This window comes from Lissotriton helveticus, chromosome 7 (genome assembly GCF_964261635.1).
Source record: "Lissotriton helveticus chromosome 7, aLisHel1.1, whole genome shotgun sequence".
Classification (NCBI taxonomy): domain Eukaryota; kingdom Metazoa; phylum Chordata; class Amphibia; order Caudata; family Salamandridae; genus Lissotriton; species Lissotriton helveticus.
The window spans coordinates 853,163,344-853,180,467 of record NC_136068.1 but is presented as its reverse complement, the minus strand read 5'-3'; positions in this window follow the sequence as shown (position 1 = coordinate 853,180,467).

Here is a 17,124-nt window from a genome sequence, read left to right as displayed (position 1 = left end):
CCCTAGCCTCAGGATCATCCTGCACTTGGCTGCCTGTTGATCAATACATTCAACCACTTTTATGTTATCCAATCAGAATATTGGGGGCTGATTGCGGAACTGCCCTGGCCAAATCATGAGTGCCACCAGAATGGGAAAGAGTTCAAGAAAACCCATGTTTGCCACCAATCCAGACTCCACCCACTCCTTTGGCCAACGTGGAGCACACCAGGAGGTACCCAGAATGGCGGTCACCCACGCTGCCTGCAGAGTCTGAAAACAAGCCTATCTCCTCATTAGTGGAGGAGTGTGGCTCAATGGTTAGAGCGGCAGACCCTGATGCAGAGTTCTGGCCCGGGACCAGGGTTCAATTCCTGCCTCGGCGGGTTTTGGGCTCAATTTCCTCGGACCTGACAATTCTCGCCTCGGTGCCTATTCTAATCATGGGCCCCATGCTGCAACTCTGGGCAATAGCTTGCTTAACCTCCACACTGGCCCCAACAGCGCTAGGATGCCTGGCTTCACCCTGGGGTTGTCCAGGAGTGGACACTTCACAGGGAAATCCAGGAAGGGTTCCACAGCGGTATGAGTAATAGCGCCAGGAAACCGCTTGGTGGCAGTGCGCTCTACAAATACCTTGACATTTACATTTAGTCTTGGTTGGGCTTGGCCACACCACTGTACCATTGAAATCCCTCAAAAACACTTCCCTGATTCTCATGTCCTGGTGGACCTCACTCGATATCCTACTATGGTGGTGTCTCATCTTCAGGCCAGACATGGCCTGGGCAATTGCCTGGGAAAAAGCTGACCCATGGGAATGATGCAGAGAGCAAAATTCAACTGCCCCACCATCACCTGTAACTGAAGCAAAGTCACCTTCCTGGCTAAAAGGCAGTCCTCCAGCACCTGTGAAAAGGTCCTGATTTTTCTTGGGTGAGGCTAGAGATTCCCGCCAGAGACCTCAATTCAATCCCCAGGAACTCAATTGTCTTAGCTGGGCCAAGGCTCTTTTGTGCACCAAGGGTACTCCAAAAATCACCATAAATTCATGGAAAGACTGTAAGGCCCTTCACACTCTGCTGTACCGAGTGAACTCAGAAAAAGGAAGTCATCCAAATAATGTAGTAGCTACCGGTTCCCCGACCACTGTCTGAATGCCCACTCCAGGAAGGTGCTGAACTTCTCAAAATAAGAACAGGAGACAGAGCAACCCTCAAATTGGAAACTCAGGGGATGGAAATCATCTTGTTGTACAGGTAGCAGCCAAAAGGGGGCATAGAAGCCCCCTTTTGGCTGCTACCTGTACAACAAGATAATTTCCTGATGTGTGCCTTCGCTAGCAATGTCCTAGGTCCCAATTCCTGCAGCATCCCGATTCCCTGATCCAGAGAGGCATATTTGACTGAGTATCATGCTTCTCAATAGCCTCGTTCACAGATTGACCCCAACTTGCAGATAGTTTGTGGATCAAGCAACAGTCTCCTGGGTCCTTCTTCGGGACCACCCCCAATGGGGAACAGACAAAGTTCTCAAGCAGGACTGACATAAAAGGACCAGCCACCCTCCCGAGGTTCGTCTCCTTCAGTATCTTAGCCCTAGTGATGCTATGGTTTGACATAAGTGATTGTTGTTTTTTGCAGTATGGGACCCCCAAACATCCAGCCGCCAGGATCCTGAATCCATACTTAAAACACTTATACAAGGGCTGTGCAGCTGCTGAGTTGTTATTGACATTGAACCAAAACATCTTTGCCTGTGAGTTAATATGGGGGGGGCCTTCACCAGGAAGGAGTGATCATTCTTGTTTTTTGGGGTCTCTATCATTTGACTTTTTGACACACTTTGACTCTGGGTGGGAAGACAGGCCACAGACAGAACAACAGTTATTGAACTTGCTCGTTCTAGGGGGTCTGGAACAGGATCCTTAATTGAAATACAAAAAGGACCCCTTCTTTGTCCAAACACCCGGACTACTTATTGCCCCTGCCTGATCAAAGGGCTAACTAGGAGTATCCTCCAGCCTTTGTGGCTTCATAAAGCACAGCCAGTCGTTAATATCAATATTATCCAATTCCAGTGTGGGCCTACTTGCTTTCATTCCCCTGAAATCCTTGTCATAATCTGTCCCGGCTGTGCCGCCAAATTCATCGTGGGCACATACTATCGTATTCTGGTAGCATGCCAATTGCACCCCCAAGGTCGGTAAAAGTTCTGCCATGATTGCTTGAAAAATCATCAAGCCTTTAAACCAATTCAACAATGTCTCCTCAACCCTCTTTTTGCACGGGTCTATGTGCACTCAGCTCGTACATATCAGTATAACTACCTTTCCAAATCTTTTCTGTCCCTTCCATCGGCATGTGCCTGCCCAACTGATCGTGTTCAGAATGCACATCCCCCAACCCAATGCTCTGCAATAGCACCACTGTACCAGTAAATGCTGTCTCCTGAGGAGGGGGTGTAGCCCCAGCTGCTGCCAGAACTGCTTGCTGCACACCGCATGCGAATGAGGTACTACACACTGTTGACTCCTGTGTCATTTAATCAGCTGGTACCATGCCACTGGCCACCCCCACGCATGCTCCAGCAGTTTGTGCTTGAATACCCTGTCCCCTACACCTTCAAGGCCACTAATTTGCTATCAGAGCTTACCCTGCATTGTGTCACTAACAAACAGCAAGTAAATAAGCCACTCACTAAATTCCTTGGACTGTGCAATTAGCAGAGATACCCACCCAAAAACACTGCAAACAATTACGTTGATAATTAAAAAGCCCTTAGAAACTACTGGATCCTACCCTGTAGTACAAAAACAACCTAAGCTGGTAATGAAAAGCCAGGCTGACGGGAACAACTGGATAATATAGTGGAAGGTCACAACTGCCAAAAACACAAAGGCCCACTAGAATAAACACAAGAAAACACCAAAAAGGCCCCAATCAGCCCCCCAGCACCGCTCTACTACTGATGCCAAACAGACTGCTTCCAATTAGCCCACTACTCCTTACAATAAATGACAGCCAAAGCAAAACAACTGAAAACTGGACCTAACTGCACCCCCTGCACCCTGCTTACCTCAAAAGCCCTGCTAAAGGCCCAACGCACCTACCGGAGCAATCACTGCGTATTTAAAATGCACTGGCCAGGTGGGACAAATCTTAAGCCTGGCGGCTCCCGGGACACATTTGAGCTATGCAGGGGCTGTAGTGCACATATACCATATTACGAAACATTGTATGGGTGGGGGGGGAGTGAGGAGCACTCCTGCGAGGCTTCTCAGGAGACGAGCAGGAACCAAATAGGCCCGCTCGCAATGTGTACTGCCTTTTAAGGGATGGGCCATCCTTGCTAGTTGATTACGAACCAGGAAGCACTTTAGTTTGTACACTACCGGTCTGCACTGCCAATCACACCTGGCTTGCCAGCAAGACCGCAGCACTTTGCTCCCCACAATACTTGAGGCTACCCTGAGTTGGGGGAGCCTCTGCCATTTACATCACAAGGGCTGAGGAAGAACCTCACTAGATAAACCGAAGATTCCAAAGAATATGCACACAGCAAAAAAAAAGATTGGGAAACTTACCCTGGTATCTTAGGCGTGGTAACTGAACAATTCAATTTCTCTTTCGAATCTGCGTTTCTGTGATTTATTTTGCAATAAAGTTGATTGTCAAACATTTGGGTAAAATGTGTTGTATTCCTCTGCAGAATCCCTCTGAAACATTTACTTCACAGGCACATTGTAACTCTGCTCTTTAATAACTTTCTTGAGAAGCTTTCCTCATTAGAAATCAAAATGACTCCCAGATATTTGGAACTTTCTCTTTAAAATGGACACCATGTTTGCCTTAAACCACCCCTTTTCCTCTGAAACTGCCCTGAGCAGTTCATAAAACATTAACTTCAGCAACTCAGGACTAAGAGCATATTTTTCCTGAGGGGCTCATGGTCCAATCCTTTCGTTTCAGAAATTTTCACTTGTACCCATTACCTTCAGATGGTTACTTAATCTCTTTCTGCAAAGTAATTGTCCACTGAATGATGTTTTGAAAATGCTTCTCACATTGATTATTTCTTGCTAGAAGACTGTCATATGTGAATATTGATGAGAAGGTGCCATTTAGACTTTCTATTTTCATCTTCTACTCCTTCTGATGCTTTCCTCCACCCTTCCTCCTTTTGAAAACATCCGTGAAACACATAATGACTTCTTCCTTCCAATCCCTTGGCAATACTTTCTTTGCTTAATCGCTTACCTTCTCATATAACATTCACTTAAACATGACAGCAGCATATTCCAAGCATCCCTCTGCTCTATGTATGATGAGGCGATCTTAGACTAAAAAATATAGAAACCAGTGCATGTTATGAAGTGTTTGACACCACACCTAAAAAGCCTATTTTAAAGAAATTATCATTTTTTTTGTCACCCCATTGTTTTGTGGATGATCAATTTTTGATACATGCTCTTGGTGTTTAAAAATAAGTCTGACCTTCTGGCAGGTGTCAACGGCCCTTAATGAGTTTGTTATAATATTGTAGCTATGTTAGACATGTTTTAAATTTTTTAGGTTTCTAAAATCATGGACTACAGTTCCATCAATGTTGCTGCTAACAGAGGGAATCTATAGCTACGGTGGTGTTTCCCGTCTGACTGTTCATCCCTGTATCCGGTGTTATGGAACAAGAAATACATACACCCCTAATCGTCCCATATTTGATATCAAAAGTAATATGACTAACCTGGGCAATATTACATTTCGTTGGTGGGACAATTACCAAATAGCCAGAAAACTGGAAAAAATCTAAGGAAAAGTTGCAGCCATTTTTCCAACGTTAAAAAAGCAATAACATGTATTCACTTTGAGACTTAGAACGGGCAGTCTTTCCATTATTGGCATTGATCTTTTCTGCTGTTAGCTGAACTTGAAAGTATATATGTATAAACAGTTTTATTTCATAATACTCCAGTATCTTTTACATACCGAGTACTAATCATCCATACTTCCTTGGAATACATTGTAAGAGAATGTTCATGTACTGACTCAATTAGATTAAATCAGATCTCAAAACGAACAAAAACATATTGAACTAGAAAGTATAAAAAGATGTGGAAATTGTAAACATACGCCATATTTCAGGCTTGATTCTTGAAAGCCCAAATAATTATGTGGGATTATCCCACCTGATAAAATCTGATACCATGGTCTTTCATACATATGGCTGGTTACGTGTTTAGTACCTTAAAAATGAGGCATAACGTGGATTTAATACTTTCCGTTCAAAGTCTCTATGTCCAGATATTCACCAGGCCTTTTTCAACCGTTACATTTCAGTTTATTTGACAGGTCGAAGTCTATAGGGAAGTGTTAAAGGGAGATTATACAGCTAATGGTCTAGGACTTAGAGGCTGCTGTAAACCTTTTGTAATTAGGATTCCTCTGTTAACAGTTCAGGAGATGTAAAAATCTCGGGCACTGGTAACCATGGCTTTAAGGGATACAGTCATCATATATATTTAGGACATATTGGTTAATTTCCTAATTTCATGTACCTAAACTTCTTGAATTCTTAGATATTTGCACTAAAAGAGAGCACAATTATGGCATTCATTTGGAAAAAGGGTTGAATCAATACAAAATAGTTAACCGCCCCAAATGTACAAAATAAAAGCCAAGCAAAACGTGACTCTGTAACTGAGATTGATAATTGAATAATGGTTTGGATTTCATTTCAAGCACCAATCAATATAAAATGGCATAGAGCTCAGTACATAAATATTAACAAATATATCTATAAGGCAAATATTTCACTACATTAGGTAACGCATTTTTGGACTTTAGGAAGCTGGTTAGAGCAAGACTAACAAGCATAGGCAATTTTGGCATTGTAATTCTTACTTAAAGACGTCATTTTATATCAAATACCAGGGTTAGTCAATTCAAGAAAGATTGTTGAGAATATTAATCTTAATTATCAGTATGGAGTCTAACATCACAAAAGGATTCCAAAATTAATCGCACGGTTTAAGGACTCTCACATCTAATTCTAATTAATTAATTGCAGATTGCATCACAAGTAACTTTCGCTAGGCGTGAATCGGACCCGTTTCAAAATGCCAAATTCATAGAGGTGCAGTTGGGTGTGCTATTAGGCACATAGACGTAACCCTAGACAAATTAATACTTTACCTCACCATTCTCACACTTCCTATAGCACTTACACCTCGGTCATTTGGGTGTAGGCTTATCAATGTAAGCTGTAAAAGTGCTACAAATATTTGTGAATAGCAAAAAGATAATGACTTTGTGGGTATTCACCTCATTTGCATTTCATTTTTTTGAAGGCTTCTCTGATATTCCCCTAAACACACAGCTTATTCTGAGTAATTTCGGTAAATTTGCATTATACGTTTTATGTGAAATTTCAGAAATTACGCCATTAAGCCACTTCATATAATTTTGCCACATTCACTATAAACGTTTTCTATTGATGCTTAGGGAAAAAATAATTCTGACAGCTGTTGTTCTTGGTGCTTTTGTTTTAATCCTATCTTAGTGCTAAATGCGTCTTCTCATCTAGAATTAACACAAGGATGCATTTAGCACAAAAAAATAGTGCAAAGTTACAAAATGGGATTTTCTATAATCAAATGTATTTTTGCATAATTTTGGCAAAAATTCGCATAATTACGCAAAGCAAATTATGCACATTTCTCCCATCCTCTAGGTACTCTCACTAAGAAATCTCTATCTGTCAATTATAAATGTAGAAAAATCAGCATGCTTTATGTAACTTCCTCACTTGAAAATAAACATCTCTACTAATAAAGGTCTTATGAATCAGGTTTTGTGTACGAGTACCAGTTCTGAGTTTTGAATGAAGAATGTACCACTTTCCCAGCATAAATCACACGTACACCTGGAACAGTATGGGGAATTAACCCCTATTTATTAGATATATATTTTTTCTTTTTTCAAGTCTGGGTTTCTTACACTACCTTCCACCATTCAGCTCACGGAGCATTGTCAAATAAAAAATATCATCATAGTACAATTTAAAACAATTATGACACGTTCTACAATTGACAAGATTTTAACTGGATTATGCTTAGATATTCTTACCTAAAGATTATAAGCAATTTAAAGGTTACTCCACCAAATTGTAGTACGTCAGACATAATTGATTTAGTGCATTTTGGTGTAGTGATAGTCTCGCTAAACTTGCAGCTTGCCTGCCTCATTTAGAGGTTGGCAAAGTGCAGAGTTACCACCGACTGAGCCACAACCAGCTCAGCAGGTAATACCCATTTACCAGGCCACTGGTCTGCCACTGGGCTGACAAGTCATATAGATGCATGCTCCTCCCTATTTAGGATGGGGTGACTAGATTTATCTGCCCGTGGCTGCCATGTGAGGTGTGGTAGTGTGGAAAATTGGTCAGTGGCCCCCATGTACAGAGAGAAACTCTGCATGTCAGAGCAATCAATTTGTTTTTTTAAGAACAAACTGCTGCTCTGGGGGTTTTACTCTTGATAAATGTTCATCAATCGAGCACAACAAGCATGGCTCTCACTTGGCAAATTCTTCAGCCTTCATAGGAACATCCAAAGCGGTGGTTAGTCAGACGTCTTAGACTGTAGCGGTCGGTAGTAGGTGTTTCTGTAGGACGGTGACGTGGGCAGGGGGAGGGACAGGGTGGGGGGTAGTAATGTATGGATTACGGAGTTTTACAGGTAAGTAAACATTTAAATAAATAAAAAGAATTTCGTTGCGCGCACTGCATCACATTTGGTGATGCAGTGCGCGCAACGAAATTCGTTTTATTTATTTAAATGTTTACTTACCAGTAAAACTCCGTAATCCATACATTACTACCCCCCACCCAGCCCCTCCCCCTGCCCACGTCACCGTCCTACAGAAACACCTACTGCCGACTGCTACTACTTGCTTGTAAAACTCCGTAATCCATACATTACTACCCCCCACCCTGCCCCTCCCCCTGCCCACGTCACCACCCTACAGAAACACCTACTGCCTACTGCTACTGGTCTTAGAGATCCTCATCTTGCGGGCAGGGTTTTCTAAATAGGGTGGATGGACCCCCACCAAGGAAGCATCTGATCATCTGGCATGCTGCTGGGATGCCCACCAGCACTTTAATGACCCTGTTGGTCATAACGTGTTGACTGGAACATCAATGACATTTGGGTATGATACAATTCAAGGCAGAACATTGAGAAAAGAATGAATCAATTCTTTTGGGGGGGAATACTTGCTTCATCTTAGAAAAGTATAGTTTGTTATTCATTTACGGTGTAATAGCAGAAATAATTTTAAATTTGTATTATCTGCTCATCTGTGCAGTCATACATTAAAACTGAACATTGTTGTGTTTAAAATGGGTACCAGTTACATCATATTGAAATATTCTGATCACTTAAAACAAGATGTGTGCAAGACACAGAAGGCTTGGGCCAGCCTCAAGCAAGATGTTCGGTCCTGGCTTCACTCGGGGTCCTTTAGACCGTCAAGACCCAAATGAGCTGTACCTTCATGTGGCTTCTGCCTGCCACCCACACTCTAACCTCATACGCTAAGAATTAAATAAAAATAATTAACTTTTGATATAAAACAAAGGTAAGAGATCCCTGTTTTGTGGCTTAATTACACATTGTGAAACAAATGAATCACAGCTTTGCTGGCTGGATAATTGGCAATTATTTTATTTCATTGTGCCTTTTTTTCCCCTTATTTTCACATGAGTTCAAAGTGCCTGCTGTAAAAAATCTCTCTTGTGATTGGTTGAAAAGACTATAATGTTTCTCCTTGTATAATAACTGCCTATGTCACAAAGATGATACATATGACTACTAGCCTACTTCTTGGTTTACTAATGGTATCTTCACCAGAGTGGGGCAGGATAGAGCATGAATGTTTCTCAATTATGTTTAAAACCTACCAATTCTCATAAATGCCGGGTAATGCTGTGATATATTTTGATGCATTTAGGTGAAATGTTTCCTCATGGTAAAGGGCTTTCTAATAACGTTACACAATGTTTGATGTACTATGTACTTGAGAACATGTTTATGGCCCAGCATGTACATGGAGCTTTCAGAGCCAAAACAGACCCTTGGCCCAGCGCTTGCCCAGATTTCTTCAATAATTTGCTGGTTTGCTCAACTCTAAATGCACATATTTGGGGCACCAGTGTCCCCGAGGTTGGAGAAGAGATTGTTCAAAATGATTTTCAACTCAAAGAAATTCTGTACCAGGTTCTTATTGACAGCTACATTCTCTGGGATGGTTCTATTTCTGCCTCCATACACTGAAATTCGTATTTGTAAACCATAGTTCGTGTTCTATGGATAATTCTAAGACCTTGTGAAATTATGATTACAGGGTCTATTATTTAACCATGCCACCATTCTGTTTTTCAAAGCACCTTTTGCGGATTTTCCACCTGGAGGGAAATGTTCCTTTTAACCTTTATCTTTATCTCTAGGGTTTTTTACTATAATTTATGGCAATTCTTCCTTAATTTACCACACAATTTCTAATCCTATCAACACATCCAGACTCTTCAGCCTTAGGTTTCTGATACTGTCTTTGGCTCTAAATATTTACCCTTTCCTGTGGTTTAAATTGAACTGTCTGGTTCTAGAAGGACTGTTCACTTTTAGTGCTAAATATTCAATGTCCCAAGTCTTTGTTAGAACTCTAGACTTGTCAATAACCTGAGCCTGGTCAAAGGGCCTCTTGCATTCCTTTGTTGGCTATGCCTGGAAAGCCCTCAGAAAGCTGTAGAGCTCAATTCCCAATGGTATTTCCATTCACAAACCTATCTATATGGCAAGAAATACCTACACTATACCAAGCAGGAATTCCTAAAACGATTCTTGCCATTCATAAATGGATTTACTACTGAGGATTACTCCTCCACGAGTGCAGAGAAATCTGCAGTATTAAATCCCATATAAAGAGTGGGAAATCAGTGTTACAAGGAATGGTTTACCTTGGAATCTTAGCAATTGTCTCAAACTTATGTTTCCTGGTGTTACCAAACTTGTTTTCAACTCATTCCCTTCCAGTACCTTGCCAGAAAGGCACTGTAGCATAGGAAAGGGAATGTATCACACTGCTCCAGTAGAGAGGTTTTGGGCCACTTGTGTCCCCTCCGACTACCATCTTTTTAGGGAGCTTTAGGAATAAAGGAGTTAGGTTTCAATTCCAATCCAACAATACAGTGCAACCCTTTTGGCTACACAGTAGTGCTCCAAGTCAGGAAGTCAGGTTAAACATAGATTTATAACAAATTCAAAGCCAACACAAAGTAAATCAGTCACAGAAACATTGCATAGAAATACAGATTTATTAAAGACTTCCAGCTCTGCAAACAAAATTAATTCTCAATAGTAAATAATCAATAAGAACCTCAGGAGTGATGTTACAGTAAAAGGAACACAGCAGAATGACAAGATTGAATAGTCCGATCCTCCTGCCTATGATGCATTAAGTTTCTAATTCTAAACTAAACTTTAATTAGATCCAAAAAATTAAGAGAAAGATATCAGTGTGAAACTTTAGTAGAAGTTTCTAAAAAAAAAGTATTACATAGCATGAAGTCATGCAACGAGAATAAAGCCTAAAATGCAAGGCACAGAGGTCTAAACCTCTCCTATCCTAAAGAAGTCTCAGCGTAATGTGCATTCAAAGCCACAAAACATTGCCTAGTTATACTCTCAAAGACCCTCCTAAATTATTGTCATGGACCCAATGAAAGACCACCTTCAAACAATACGCTCTTAGGCAAAACACAGTCATAATTTCTTCATTTTTGAAGTATGTTTCACACCTTGAATTTATTTCTTCCTTCCTTCCACACAGAAAGCCTTCCCTCTAGTTGTAATTTCTTTTGCCCTTGACTCCATTCTCCCTTCCTTATCTGTTTCAAGCAAAAGAGCCTTCTATCCATTCATTAGGTCATCGTGCCAGGCACTTGGCGAGGAGAGAAAAACACTCCATCCGAGAAAACATTGACATTGACAGTTAGACTATGCAAAACCCAAATGATTAACACCTTTGGTCAAGTTAACAAATTCAGAACTTCAATACACTTTATAACTAAATAAATGCTAATAAGTAAACAGTCACGTAATAAAATTAAATTATTTTTTTCATGAATGCACATTCCATCATACAGCAAAAATGCAAAACATCTTCTTATAAATACATACGAACAATAACTCGTTATTACTGAAAACAAACTATTAGCGAACACATACATTTATAAATGTCATGATTAAATTGCACGTGCACTTTGTATGTGGCTTTAAGTGCACTTTTGTCCTGCGGGTTACATTATATCTCATGAATACATAAGGCTTCAATACACATTTGTGGCAAAATCAATAATAATGAGGGTAGAGGCACTTTTCTGCTGCTCCAACACACAGGTTTGATTGCGATGAAGGGAAAGGATATTATCAATGGGGAAAAGTGTTGTCTCCATGAAGCAAACAAAATAAAATAAAAACATGTGCATCTGCCAGCAGGATGCGTTCCACTAGTGCTTTTATCCATGCTGTATTGATTTCTGTACAATGGAAATCAGACCTCAAGACTGAGGTCTGATCACATTCCCAGTAGTACAGCTGGAAAAGCTACACCCGGCGTAGCGTTCCAGTCATGCCTATGGGAATGTTAGTACATTGAAAAACATTTCAAATTACGTTCAGGCGGAGATGTAAATCTCCACAAATGTATCTTTTGTGTGAGACTGGTGTTTTGGTTTGCAATTAATATTAGCCTGCACCAAATACCAGTTAGTCAGATCTATCTTGGACTACTCCGGGACATTATGTAGCCTGCTTTCACATGGAGGTGGCAATATGTGGGTCTTTCTCCTCATAATACAGATCTGTTTGCACTTAATGAGAGCATCTCATGCATCTGTTTTTATTCCAGTCAGATGGGGAAAAGCAAACTCTTGTTCCTGTTACAACTATGATGCTTCCAACATTGCTTGTGCCCCTTCTTCTGAAAAGGGTTTGTGTGATTCACCCACTACTGTTGCATCCATGAGCTTAATGAAGTTTCTTCAACAGACAGTCATTCAGCATTTTATTGGAAGAAACTGATCCTTCCTAAAGACACTCTGTTTGAGACTGGCTCTTTTATCCTGTAATAGAAAAACTCATCATTCTTTCAGCACTACTCTCAAGAATGGATATAAACTGACATTTAAACCAGCAGTGATTTTTAGTGTGCTCATTCCAAACACGTAATACCGCTGTCATGCTTTGCATTAAGCAAACAGGAGATGTGCTTTTAAAAGAAAATGTAAAAAAAAATCCACATGAGCACATTGGGAGTGCAAATGCCATTGTTATTCTATACACATTACACAAATGTTACTGCACTAAAAACTAAACAAGGAAAGGTTACAAGCAAACTGTGCTGCCTCACATAAGCTGGGAGGATAGGACAGAGTGAGTTACCTTTCAGTCGGGTTTCAGTCAAATGCTTTCAGTCTTGCCTTTGGTCTCCATGATACTCTTTTGAGGGTCTATGATTACAGCTCCAAGATCGAGACAGACCCCTGTGAATGTGATTGTGAACTCCTGTTCATGCTGGGATGTTGACCCAAATGGCCCATCCTAGCTAAGTTAACAGTGCTTCCCCAAACAGCTGCCTTTCTAGCTTAAGAAGTTGCTATTTTGTTTCCTTGCAGCACAATTGCTAGAAATAGGGTTGCTGGCACGGGTGTAACGAAACTTGTTGGCCCCCCCCTGCAAAGTGTATGGAGGGTGGTCCCCGCCGTATGGGCCGAGTTAGGAGCTCTCAGTCCCACCGGTTCACAGTGCTAGAAGTGCTCCCCTGCAGCTCAGGCCTCCCTGTACCACAAGGGCTGCAGGGGGTATTGTTACACCACTGGTTTCTGGTTGCCTATGGCATGCACCTAAGCCAGGCAGAACCCACTACTTGAGTCAGTGCAAGTCATTTACACACCAAAGATAACCTGTGCTCACCCTCTGATAGCTTGGTGCAGAGGAGGCAGGCTTATAATCAGAGCCAATTTGTAAAGCATTTCCACATTGTGCTCATACACAATGTATACACCGCAAAAGAGACTTCCCTCAAAATTACATAAAAATATATGTAGTGTAAATTATACATAAAACATAGATCAAAATGACATGAATCATAAATATTTTACACACTATGCAAATACTGAGTAGTATTTGTTATCCTGACAATGCAAAAATGCAAACAACATACATGATAACAACAGTGAATGAATGCAGCAGTTAGGTAAATTATCAGTTATCACCATAAATACTTTGGGAGACGACCTTTACTAGGCAGGCGTTTCACCTTGGTAGGTTTACAACGCGTGCTGGATGGCGCTGTAAGCTAAGAAATAGTACGATTTACTATTCCAGCACCTTCCCTACTGTACATAGACTGGTGTTGGAATAGTAAATCGTGCTATCCCTAAGGCCAGCGCCCTCCAGCGCAAGTCGTTGAAACAACTTGCGTTGTAAAGCCTGAGCTGTAACATATCGCGATCAACATGATCGCATAGTTACATCCTACATTCAAATACTTTGCAGGGTAGGTCCCCCAAATGCAGGCAACGCAAAAGTATTTTCTAAGGTATGCATTTTAACATTGGGTTAAACATTATTTTTTATTTATTTTTTATTTTATTGAACTTGTATTGCGCACAGCTACCCGCAATGGGTTTCCCGGCGCCAGGGATAGACTAGAGAAGAAAACAAGCAGTAGCTGAGAGAAAAACCAGAACTGAAGAACTTAGAACAGAAAAGTCTTCAATTTTTTACGGAATGCAAAAAGGCTAGTTTCTGTTTTTAGCGCCAACGGGAGAGCATTCCACATCTTGGGTCCTAGATATGCGAATGAACGCCCTCCCATTTTTGTCAGTCGGATCCTAGGAATCACAAGATTGCTGTTGTTGGATGACCTAAGAGAGCGGCCAGGCTGATATGGCTGGGCAAGATTGAGCAGGTAGATGGGAGCAGAACCCTGACGAATCTTAAATAGGAAGCACAAAGTTTTAAAGACCACACGATCAGAAATTTTTAACCAATGAAGGTCACGCAGAGCTTGCATTGCGGACGTTCTCCGTGGAACATTGCGCAACAAGCGCGCAGCTGAGTTCTGTACAACCTGGAGTTTATTGATTGTGGCTTTATCTGCTCCTAAATAGAGCACATTGCCATAGTCGATACGAGACATCACAAGGGCCTGTACGACAGTTCTTCGAGTGGACTCAGGCAACATCCATATGATCTTCTGCAACCAGCGTAGAGTATTGAAACAGATTGCAGCGACCTTCGTTGCCTGCTGCCTCATCGAAAGTTTATCGTCAATCAGGACACCGAGGTTACGGGCAACAGGCACGGGGGTAGGCAGCGGACGCATATCACTGGGCCAGTGTCTAGAGCCCCACAGATCTTTATGTTTACCCAGTATGATCACCTCGGTCTTGTCTCCGTTGAGCTTTAGCAGATGCGCTTGCATCCAAGCTGCAACACGAGAAAGGCCAATTTTAAGGGCAGAAGTGTCCTGAGCCCTGCTGCTAGACAAAGAAAACACAATCTGCGTGTCGTCTACATATGAGTATATAGACAGACCGGCGTCCTCTATGATAGAAGCAAGTGGTCTGATGTAAATATTGAACAACAAAGGGCTCAATATAGACCCTTGAGGGACGCCGTAAGCAGAGGAGTAAATCGCAGATTCAGCTTTGTTTGAGAAAACCTGAAAAGTGCGCTCATTAAGAAATGAGGCCACCCAGGCAAGCGCTGGTCCAGCAACACCAAGGGAGCAGAGAGACTCCAATAGGATGGAATGGGACACGGTATCGAAAGCAGCGCTTAAATCAAGAAGAATAAGCGCAAAGGTCTCACCGCTATCGATACCGTGTCGGAGTCGCTCAGTCACCCCAAGGAGTGCGGATTCGGTGGAATAATTAGCGCGAAAGCCTGATTGGGATGGATGGAGATATCCCACGTTTTCAACAAACTCATAGAGCTGAGTGTTAACATGACGCTCCAATATTTTGGAACAGGCTGGCAGCAGGGATATAGGCCTGAAGTTAGCAAGATTTGTGATGTCAGCACCTGATTTTTTAAGCAGGGGAACGACCATGGCATGTTTCCAGTCCTGTTCTACCCGAGATTCAGTGAGAGAGATGTTAAGTAGCCTCATTAGGAATCGCCGTGGTTCAAGGTCAAGTTGTTTCAGTATCTTCATAGGGACAGGGTCCCTCGGAGAACCTGACCTGATGCTTTTTAGGCAAGACAGGAAGGAGGAGTCATCAAATAATGTCCAGTTGTGAATGAACTCAGTGGGGGAGACGAAAGCATTGCAGGAAGAGCTGGGTTGAGAGAAATCAGTTGGAGGTAAAAGGGAGGCCAAAGATTGATAAATGCCCTCAACCTTGGATATAAAAAAGTCTGAAATGGCATTACATTGTATACCATCTAAAGCCGGCAGCGCAGGAGTGATATCAGCTCCTGTAAATTTCTTAACTGTGACAAAAAGAGTCCGGGGACAATTTTGCACTGAGGTGATTGTAGAGGCGATGTAAGAGGCCTTAGCACGTTTACAGTTTGCGTGGTAGAATTGTAGTTCTTCTTTGTAAATCACTTTAGAAGGAGCAGAGTAAGACATCGTCCACTTCCTCTCCAGGGCTTTACATTTAGCACGTTGGATTTTAAGCTCATCCGAGTACCAAGGTGCTGGTGGGCGCAAGGATCTACATTTGCTGCTGGACCGAGGAACGAGAACCGACACTGCATCTGTCAGCCAACCAAAAATGGGAGCATTCAAATTCTGCTCAGTGTTGATAAAAGATGGAATAGTCTCAGTCAGACGCAGATTAAAAGCGGCTACGTCAAGCCTGTCCCAGCGATATTATGTAGATACCATTTCAAATGCATTTGCTATTAAGGGCAATTTTTGGGAAAAAAAGCTAGGGTCATCTCATAAATTGCAGTGGACACATAAGGCACAGGGTACCTGCGCTCCTATACCACTTTATACAGTATCAGTGGTAAGACAATGAGCTCCTTTGGGATAACTGCAGGTTTTAGAGTTCATCATCTCTGCAGCATGTAAAGTCAGAAGCCCTTATGCTTTTTTTAGGCTTATTATGGTAGCCTCTCCATATACTTCTGTGGTGATGAGCCCTCGGGAAGCACACCCTGGCTAAGCACATACTCGCTTCACTGGAACTCCATGGTATCTCTAGCAGCAATCCCCGTCGGACCAACCACTGGACAAAACTAAATACTGGTGTAATTTACATGATTGTTGTGATCCAAGCTACAATTGATTGTTTTCAAATAACTTGTTAATGATTTAAGCACTGTTTGATCTTTTTGTTTATTATTTTGTGTGTCAATGATTGGTTATGAATTGAATAGTGTATCATTGAGTTTCAGGCTTGACTGGCCCGTAGTCTGCTTAAATAAAATAGCAGCAATATAAAAAAGGTGGTCAGATAATTCCTTTTGTAAAACATTTCACACGTCCGATCTGTTCATCAATAAGGATGTAACCACATAGTTTATTCACTTTTTAAAAGTGGCATTTCTACAATAGTAATCTAAACACACCAGTAAGCAGGATTTCTCACTACTATTCTAAACATACCAAACATGGTAAAACTGCTCCTTTCAGATCAAGAATTACCATGTAAAAATATATAAGGGAATTCCCAATGTTTGCCTATGAAAGGAACTTTTACCACGCAGTGCCTTTACGACGCAACTTTTACAACGCAAACCATTACAACGCATTACGCTGGGGGGCGCTCTAGGATAGGGAATAAGTTTAATTTACTATCCAACACCTTCCCTAGTGTCCACGGGGACTGGAGTTGGAATAGTAAATTAAACTATTCACTATCCAGCACCCCAAAGCGCTATGCGTTGTAAAGGTTTGCGTTGTAAAAACCGCGTTGTAAAGGCATGCGTGGTAAAAGCATGCGTTGTAATGTCATACATCCGCCTTTTACTTACTCAGCACCCTGACCCTGCCCATAGGGCAATCTAAGGCCTACCTTAAGGCTGGTCTATGTGCGATAAAAGGGGAGTTTCATGCTTGA